This window comes from Varroa jacobsoni, unplaced genomic scaffold (assembly GCF_002532875.2).
Source record: "Varroa jacobsoni isolate VJ856 unplaced genomic scaffold, vjacob_1.0 scaffold_1279, whole genome shotgun sequence".
NCBI lineage: Eukaryota > Metazoa > Arthropoda > Arachnida > Mesostigmata > Varroidae > Varroa > Varroa jacobsoni.
Genome location: NW_019214181.1, coordinates 119,549 through 129,784, shown reverse-complemented (window position 1 = coordinate 129,784; position 10,236 = coordinate 119,549). Strand labels below are relative to the sequence as shown.

Genomic DNA, 10,236 nt, shown 5'->3' with positions numbered 1-10,236 from the left:
GTTTTGATGGAAGGTAACTAAGGGGTATAAAAAAGAGGGCTCTCCAGTATTGCCCGAAGCCATTGGCCGCCCGAGGTCATCACGTCTTCCGGGCTTTACGGTGTGAAGCCCAGAGTTTCGTCACTAGTCTACCTTTTTCTTTCGGTGTGGGCGTCTTGGCACCGTAGCAATCGACAACATTGATCCTTCGGTGGTTAAAGCAAATCAAATCAGTATTTACAAAGCTTCTCTGTTTGGTAAAAATCATATTTATATCGTAATACATAATATTTAACCTATTAAGACAAAAAGCGATCATTTGTGATTTAAAGTTACGCCCTTCGTATCGACAATTTGTCTACAAAGAAGTATCGTCATTAACATAATCCTTTTGTAAGACATGAATCATTATCGGTAACACTGCTAATATTTCTCAGAATCACTACACCTTGCTGAAAGTAATAAAAAAGAAAACTCCTCTTGAACGATGTTCTCTGATTTATTCTTGCTTAAAGTGCTTCGCCGGCTTTTGAGATGTCTGTTGCTACGGCAGGTATTGACGCAACAAACTAGTAATCGTCTGGCTATTTTCCTAATCGCGTCCATCGTCCTCTTTGCTTCAGATTGCGTTTGTCGACGTCCCTCGCGTTCCACGTCAACTGTATGGCCTTAAATCATCTACGAAAGATGTCTCCGTTGATGTTTTGGCTTTTGTTGGTTTTTCTTTTCGTTGTCGGAACATACAAACAAAGCTCTTCAAGCTTCCCTGGGGTTCTTCTAGTGTTGCTTACGATCTTCACAGAGATGTCTGTTGGCAGCATGTTGTTCATACATCAGTAATAGAGTCACGCGTCGGCGTACAGCGTCTCTAAACAGGTCGTCTGGATTTGCACCGACGTTTAGTTTTCGCAAACTTCAACTGTTGTCCACTGCTCTGCAACAAACGCCACTACTGATGGCAGCGGTGACGACGCCGCCGCCGCCGTCGCCGTCGTTTTAAAACAGCAGTATACTTTCTTGGCAAGGAGGAGCTACTCGACTTCGCACGAGCCTGGCAATCGCAATATCAACTTACCACTAAATTCACTATGAAGTTAAATGCCACAGCTGATGCGATATCGCTTCAAACCTACAGGAAATACCAAGGTAGAGTATATTTTATTGAACTGAACTAAAATACCAAAGAATATTAACTATTCATTGTTTGCTTGTGACTTTACCCCAACGTGGCCTTGGCAAAAAACATTTCAGCCCCTAGAACACTAGTGATCGTCTGAACAGGCACGTCTTTCGCTGTGGAAAGTTATAATGAAATTTTCCATGTTCTAAGCTTAATAGACCATTTGCTGTAAGAGGTTGGGAAAGCTTACGTTGCAATTTCGGTCTTTAGGAGAGCGCAGTGGCAACAGGACTGCTTACTAAAATCAGGCCGGGGGAAGGCCAAACACGAATAATGGGTACGGCTTGAGAATAGACATTTGCTTCGTGTTGGGCATGAACCGTAAGTTACAATGCTGGCACAGGTTTGTACATAAAAGTTGACACATTTTTTGGGTTGCGACTTCAGAACAAACTGTCAGGTAATTCTGATTCGATAATGCAGGCAACCGACAATAGAATCTGTGTAATCATTTCCTGAACAAAATGTTTAAAATCAGCGTGAATCAGCATTTTTTCTGTAAACAATAACAAGAAAGAGCCTTTCGGCTCATTCGCTTACCATTGAAATTTCGATCTACTTCAAAAGCTTTCCGCACGAATCTCATCAAGGCGTCGAAGCTGAACGCTGTTTCATTCCTCGACTGCACTTCAACGGTGTTTTAGGGACCTAAAGAAATGTAATGGGAAAATGAGGCTCCTTCCTAATGTCGCCGTTCGGTAAGCTTGTAGGTCGATTCATAGCAGCGGATATAAGTAGCTGTAAAGGACACAGGATTTGTAATAGCTCCAACTACTACGCGGTGAACTGTTTTAGCTTCAATAGGGCACATGCATAGAGATAACTTCAATGCTTTACGTGCTCACACTATGTCATTGTATTTGTTACTTAGTCAATGGAGTCAACCATTTATGCAATAGTCTAGTGTGCATTGTTTCATACAGTGTGGGTGATATTACGCAATAACATATTTACTTGTTCAGTGTAAGTACAGATATAGGTTTTGCTTTGATGAAGAGGAGAAGGATGCGTATACATTCACAGCGGGGTATCTTTCAACCGAACATAACTCAAACTAATGCTCAAAACAACCAGGCCCCATTGAACTCGTATCTAAATACATGCACTATGGTATTCCGTGTTGTTAATGGTTCATAAGCACTCTAGCTTATAGGAAGTGAAGTAAGTTACGGAAAATATCTGCTCGTAGAATAGGCTCAAGGGCAGGAGCCATAGGGGTTTTCGTCTCGAAAACAGTAAGAGGGGGAGCGCTACAAAAAAAAAGCTGCCCTCGCTGTTTTACTTCCGCCGACGTTGTTCCTTCGCCTCTGCGCACTCTTTGTCTCTCTCGTTTGCTAATGGGATCACTGTCAAGAATCCAGTTTGCATCGGAAACCAACTGAGAGGACTACTTCGCACCTCGTTTCCTCGAATCCCCTTCAAAGTATCTCTCGCTTCTTTAGGCGCTCCTGTCTACCAATAAATAGATGTCGAGCTACCCTCTGGCGTTGGCAAATGGTTCTTAAAATATCGGCAAATGAGGGACAGTGAAGTTTTCATCGCTGCTCTGACTCTTCACTTTCAAATGCCTGCACTTTTTTCTGTAATTGTTGCTGCAAAAACAGCGAGACTTACAGAAAAATAGATAGTTAAAACATTGCGGTACCTATGTTCAACACATTCCATGTATTATTGTGTATTACATAAGATGTTGTGGCTACAAATATTTACAACATTCTCATGGTGGTTTTTTTTTCGTCTCTGAATGATTTTTTTTCGTTATTCAATGTGTTCGAACACCGCGACTCTTTTCAAAGCCAAAATAGATCGGGCGTAGTTATTATAAACATTTTCTTGAGAACTTCATATTCATAGGCAAGTTTGGGACGTTATAAAAGAATATCTCGAATAAACTGTCATTTAACCCTGCGATATTCATTACTGACTTTGTGTTGCTTGTACGATAAAAAGTTGAATATTTCTATTTAATTATTGATTTCAATTAGAGAATATCATTCAGTCGAAATTTAGTATACCCTTACCGGCCAAGCACAAATGCTTTTAAAAAAGGTCACACAGTTTCTTAGATGCTCGAAAGAACGTAGTCAATTTTAAGTATTTCTATTGAAGAACTATTCGTTGCATTCTGTAAGCAAACGATAGAAAGCCGTTAACCGCTCGTCGACCCTGGGTGCTTTGTTCGGTAGTGATCCGACCTTCGTCCTCTTTAAATGGCGTAAACAGTTAACACATATAAGAAGTTACAGCTGTAAAACATAAGTTCACGTCTCATAATTGTCACAGGCAGTATCTGACAGCGATAACAGCAAATATTTTGATCGATACCGGTAATGGTTCGTAGCGCACCCACAATGGCCTAAACGCTAGAGCGCACAAAAACAAGCGTCGTCGTCGTCGTCTTCTGTGTTGAAATCAGCTCACGACTCATGTAACGATCAAAGGCCCCGATGCCGCATGCGCATTTTGCACCAAAGAATTTATTACTAGTGCGTTGCTGTTACCCTCGATTTTTATATTTATACAATAGTCATGTTTCGATGTGCCAATACCACTCATATGAAACACTTAATTGGGGCATGCAGACGACAAGCCTCTTCTCCGCCCCAATCGATTCCACCTGTTCACTAGTTGCATTACAGATATGTAAATCTGCTAATTATTCATCGCTTTCTCTCTCTCTCTCTCTCTCTCGCTCTCTCTTAAAAAGAGGTGGAGGCCAGTCACTGCCAGCTTCGTCGAACGGAACGAACGGAGAACGAAGAAATCGTTCTCACGTTGAACGGCCCCTTTCTGACGCAGCTTTCACCGCTCACTGTCTGTCAATCTTACGCTGACTCAGGAACGGGACATTCTGGTCGACTGGTTTCTTTTCGTTCGCTCCAAAATACTCTCGCCCATTCGTCGGTCCCTTTTGTGTATACTGCTTTTCTTTAGAGCTCGCTTAATGCTACAGCCTCTACACCACTACAGCTACCGCTGCTACGTATAGTGCACCAGCAGTTACTCTCTTTGCTGTTATCATTCATTCTTGTTTGAACGGAATGGCGAGCAGACGGCCTGAGGGCTCTAAGGACTAAGCCACTATCTACCTTTTTTCACCCAACCCCCGCCCGACGATGAGAGGGCCCTCCTTGGGTTGAGCCCACCAAACCCAGCCCCAACACTCAAGCTGTCGCCACATCGCGAACTTTCTGAATTCTTGTGCTATACCAAGACTTGTCTTGATCACTTTATCCGTCGTCTCCTCTCGTCGAATCATGGAAAAGAGGTTTGTGGATACGGGTGAGGGTTGAGGGGACTTGGTCTATCGCAAAGAACAATCATCTTCAGCTCCCCAGTCCATGACCCCCTCCGGCCACAGCCTGTCGCTCCATCCGTCCTATTACATGGGGCAAGCTAACAGACGTTGCACCGTCTGGAAGGTACTGCTGCGCTTTTCGGTCGTCTAAAGGAGTGACGTACGGATTAAGCAAGTACAGTAATTAGATCTCTAACCCAAACACACTATACACAAACCTATAATGCTATAGCAGATACTCAGCGTGTGTGTTGTTCTATGTGTATTGGTGCAGCTGCTGCCGCTGCTACGACCATTCTTAGCCGTTTGCTGCAATTTAAGTGCCCCCTCCCAGCCAGTCACATCCTCATCAACGGACGACAAGCAACGACGTACTAAACGGGTCGTCGTGAAGAGAGGGGGACGGTTGCAGAATTGTTAGGGCACGAATTGGGGCAGCAACTGCGGAGCTCAAAGGCGTCACTCTTATATTATTATTCAATTTTGACATCAACCAACCAACCAACAAACAAGAGACCACCAGCGTCCTAGCCTCCCGCCGGGTCGGCGCAACGGCGGGAAAGAAAGGCCAAACATGATTCAGTTCAGTTTAAGTCAGCCCGCTGAGGCTCTACTATGTATTCTGCTTTAGATTGCCTTTCATTCTGTCTGTGTTGGCAAGACTTCTATGGCTTCAGCTACTTCTCCCTTGTTTACTTTTCTTTTTCTTCAATGGCAGCATCATTTTATGCGTCTACGCGAGGCACGAGATCCGACGGATGACGGCTTATTCGTGGGGCCTGTCTAGCAAAGTTTGCCACATTGCCATACTATTACTCCATCCGGTTCTGCTACCGTTGTGGCCATCATCGGTATAGCTCTACCCGTTTCACATAGCCGGCTCCCTAGCGGAAGATTGGATGGAAGAACGGACTTGCTGAGAGGTCTCAGGGATCTCAAAGGCAAGGGCCTTAGTAACGAGACTCGATTGATCTTGTGTTCATGAATTTTGGTGAGTGGAAGAACAAGCGAATGGGAGGGTAGGCTATAATCTGTCACCAGTGTCAAAACCCCTTAGGTCGGACATCTTAAAGTAATTTCAGGCAATGAAAAATTCTGGCTCATTTTGCTACAGTATATATACTAATTGTATAAAACCAATAATTATGCTATACTTATTAATGGCTTGATGAAATGAAGACAGAGATCAAGTTAATTGCTTTATGAAGATCGCCTTAAGTTTAACGTCAAAATGTATGCATTTTCTAATGATAAGGTTACCTGCAGACTGTCACATTATTAATCATTGCACCACTTTCCTTGGAGTCGTTATATCTGATAATGAATTGCGATACACTCACCTCGGTGCCCTTTCTTATTATCACGCACTGCATTAGCACGTACTCGTGTTTTGATAACGGCCATTTTGATATTCGTAATCGCGTATGAAATAACGGTGGCCGACAACTGAAACACGAATAAAGCCTTGTTAAGGACACGGTGTTTAAGGAAATACATTCAGTTGTATGCAGAATAGCTATCTGAACATACAAGTATGTAGTGGTCTGATTTAAACAGTTCCTTTCGAAACGTCTCCTAAGTGTTATCTAATGGATACGAAGTCTTCTCTATCTTTAGAAATACAGAAATCGGTATTTACAACTTTGCAACTCGATAAGTGATTTAAGGAACTAACTGTGTCCATTTGGAATTCATTTGCATGCAAGCTCGTATTGTCTGTTGTAAGAATTATATCCAGTCTTGAAATTCGTACCACACGCAACCTTATCTCGTTGCCGTCGCCACATGGCTGATACCTAGGTGCTTTCTATAACGCAATCGGTAAGCAACTTGGGAAATTTTTCTGGGCCCTCATTAGCGGTAGACTTTGCGATCGCGAGGCTTAACTGCCTGCAGGCGTTTACAAACGCTCTGTGAGCAGATCTTTACGCTCAACCGCATTGTTAAGAGGTGCTCGAGGTTAAACCTTTGCTATACACAGATTTTTTCAGTATAGATGAGTTTTCAGTTTTATTTACGTATAAACAATCCACCCAGAAGCAAGCATTGTCGACTTGTTAGTTGCTGCAAACCTGATATAGTCCTATTTCTTCAGTTTCGATATTTTTTATACAACCAGCTCAGAGAGCACCGCAAGCGAAGGCCGAACGAAGGCGTGTGTAAGTGGAGTGGTTTCGTCTTAGCTGTTGATTGCCGTTAGTTCCTAGACTTTCTATCGATAAAATTAAAAGAAAAAAGGTTTCGGAACCCAGGACGAGAGCAGCGTTCGTAATTGTGTGTTTCCTATTCTCTTTGCCTTTTCTCCCCGTTCGTTTCAAAGCCTCGATCCTTCTGCCGTTATTTCATAGTATGTTTTTTCTTGCATACTGCTTCATACCGTCATCTTCTGCTCGACTGCATGCGGAGCCCACCCGCTGACTTTTTTTCTTTGCTCGTTTTTGTCCAGCGACAAAGACCAGTGTTCGTTACTCAGGACCCTCAAAGCTGCTATGGCTGCTCAGGGCACTGCCCAGCGGGGCCTATTATTGCTTTCATTTCCTCCCTTTTATCCGCTTTACTTCCCGCCGTTGTGACTTAGTGAACGCTAAACTGCCTCAAGTCACTTAGTTGTGTGCTGGTATCGGCGTAGCCTCGTATGCTTCGTTGTGGCCTCGGTCGTGCGGACCGACACTCGGACTGCACGCCGTTTGTCAGCGTCAACGTTCACTATTCCACTCCAAGCCTTTTTATTCTCTTAGTCGGAACGAAGGACCGCTACCACGCCGTTTTGCTCTTTCTTTTTGACTCGCCTTCTGCTTCATCGTCCTACTGCTCATCGTTGTCAAGCGCCGACAAAATCTTTTTCGGCTGATCTCCAACACTTCCATCCCTCATTGCGTCGCTAGATGCTGGCTCTTTATTTCTGGCATCGCTCACAGACGTGGATCGGTCTTGCGCCGTCGCTCGATCGGCCACCCCTTGAGCTTTCTCTACAAGGCAGTCTTTCAAACCAGCTTGGAGTGGCCATAAGTCCTGCACAACCGCAAGCGATGGACACCCTGGTAGAAGTTTTGCCTACAGATTTGTCTTCGGTGGGAAGAATTAAGTAAATGTACATCAATGAAGTCCTCCATATATGACGCAACATCGATTTTTCATAGAGACGTCTTACTGAGGTCTGGCTGCGGGCACCTATACGTATTGGACCGAAACGCCATCACGAATTTACACTAATGAACACAAATTTATTTATATGTCGCCATCGTAGCCCCCAACATGCTGACACAATGATGAACCTTTCTGTTATGCATCCTCTATATGTGCACGTACACATATAGGGTTCATTTAGTTTATGTACAATGTCGTGGCCGCGGCACATAGACTTTGCTGACAAACCACGAACAGCTCCGTAAAATGGCCGTCGCCCACCTACGGCCGGCATAACTAAGTTGGTCTATCGTACCAAAATGACATCAGCAATCAACGTGTACAAGACTAGTCATGCATTAAACCGTTGAATCTTCAATAATGAGGTGAAGGAGAGAAGGGCATTGGAGAAATGTAAATGATAGCTCTGTGTATCGCTATCCTAAATCGATCTGAACACCAATCACAATGTTTTAAATGAGATCAACCAGTATGGACCAAAATGGACAAATAAATTTTTACTTTCTTTCAGGGCGTATTTACAAAAGTAACTACTTCTTGATAGAGCGCACTATTTCACAGCTGTATGTAGCTCATATACAAAGTGTGGACAGATCGAGATGGCCGTTTGTTCCTACAAAGTTACCGATTTGCCAATTTGCAGTTAGTTAGTTAGTTAGTATAAAATTAGGCTGGCAACTGTTGACAAAAAAAAATTAATCTACTAGAATTTGCTTTTGTGTTCGAGTAAAAATTGAATCATGGGCTAACTTAAATCAATAGATTTTCCTGAATAAAAACATGCAGAAGGAAACTTGGCAGATTATCAGTTTTTTTTTTGCATCGATTGTTAACTATAGCCCAGTACATGATAGTACGTAGTTTCTAACAAGGCTGAGTTTGTGCTAATTCTGAAAGCCTGAAGGATTAATCCACAATACTGGACACGAAATTCATAAAAAGGTTCATTTAGGCAGTCTTTTTTTTTGCACAAACTATAACAGCTTAAACGCCAAGATGATAGTGCATATGCTTTCTATTCATATCAGTTTGGCCTCCAGATATGGTCATGTATAGATAAAAGGCAGCGTGTTAAAGAGAAACGCATACCACCCAAACAATCTTTACCATATGAAACTTTTCATTTATGAATTAAGTTGGTGGTTAAGTTTCCATGATTGTTTATCGTCCTCCATTGACAACTTTTCGTTCCCTGTGCAGTCAGTCGTTATATATACATATATGTATATATATCAACACACACACACACATTAGGCTGTTTCAGCCTCCTGTTTGAACACCTTAAAAACGGAATATTTTCCAACTGGTAGTTACGATGATCTCTATGAGTACTGACACAATACAATACAGCGGAACATACAGCGGAAATAGGTAATTCTTTAAGGTATGGCCGTCCAAGTACCTGCAATACGTAAGTTACAAATGTTAACATAAAGGAATAAAGTTCATATCTAACTGCGGCATGCGAAATATTTTTCGGTGAGATGGAACAGTACAGAATTCATGAATTTTATAGAATTTAACGACGTTGACTCCCTCCAGGGCTTTCTTATCGAGTGACTATGAGAGGATAGCTCCAAATATAATGTCCTGACTAGAATACCATTTCAATGTACGTTTGATTGCGAGTCTGCCGACATTCATTTGAAGGTCTTTGAACTTGAAAAAAAATAAAGGACTTTTAGTGGAAAAGAAAATAACTAAGTTACACAGGTTTTAAGATCTGGCAGTTATCCTTGAACCGCGTTTAGGCAACAACTTCTTGTTTGATTGAGTGTAACGATCCTTATGCCTTGTCCTCCTACCTTAAGTTGTTAATTGGTGTCACCGGTATACGACAGCGATGTTATACTTGAAGGGCAGTCTTTGAACCTGTTACCGTTGGCTCTAACTAGAAATGCTTATGCCGTTTTAAGGAAGTCATTTTAAAATATGATGTATAGTTCAAGTTTGTATAAATGTATAGGTTTCTAATCCACTCGAACATTTCGACATGCAAATAATGCAGTTAGCCATAAACAGCTGAAAACTGATGACAGTGATATATACTTTGTGTATATATATATATATATGTATATACAAAGTATGACATAGGGATAATACAGAACAATCATAACCAGCTCTGTACAGCATACAGAAAAGTCATTCATGGGCCTAACGCCCGCGTTCAAATTTTTGCTGCATCTAATGTTTTGCTGACCAGGCTGTCACATCTTACGGTAAAACATCCGGACCTTTATCGAATCAATAAAAAAAACTGCGACGAGTGACCATAACTCAGAACCGAACAGGAGTATAAAGTGTAACTCTTAAATTACGCCCTATCAGTAAATCGGAAGCTCAAGAGTACATGGGCTTACAAATAAGTTCGACATATTTCCAATATTTTCCTTGCAATGCAGATTTCGAACCCGCAAGCACTTCGTACGGAATCCTCGCATGCAACAGATGGTTCAGATAGGCTACCGCCGGGGTGGGGAACCGAGGTTCTGATAAACTTGCCAGAAAGCAGCTTAAAAGTACGCAATCTGATAGGACTAAAAGCCGAAGCATCAATCCGGCACCAATCTTCAAGCGCTTCCAGGAACGTATTTATTTAACTACAACTTCTTAAGTACAGCATATATATATG

At 42.3% G+C, this 10,236-nt stretch overlaps 1 long non-coding RNA gene across 1 annotated transcript in view; it reads right to left on the bottom strand.

Moving 5' to 3' along the window:
* Positions 1 to 459: 459 nt before the first annotated feature.
* Positions 460 to 10,236, bottom strand: part of LOC111268366 (uncharacterized) — a 14,532-nt gene continuing 4,755 nt past the window's right edge. The window contains exons 2-4 of the long non-coding RNA XR_002685167.2: positions 5,798 to 5,903; positions 1,700 to 1,897; positions 460 to 1,108 (exon numbers count right to left, since the gene is read on the bottom strand). This is a non-coding gene — a long non-coding RNA (uncharacterized LOC111268366). The remainder of the gene's footprint in view (positions 1,109 to 1,699; positions 1,898 to 5,797; positions 5,904 to 10,236) is intronic.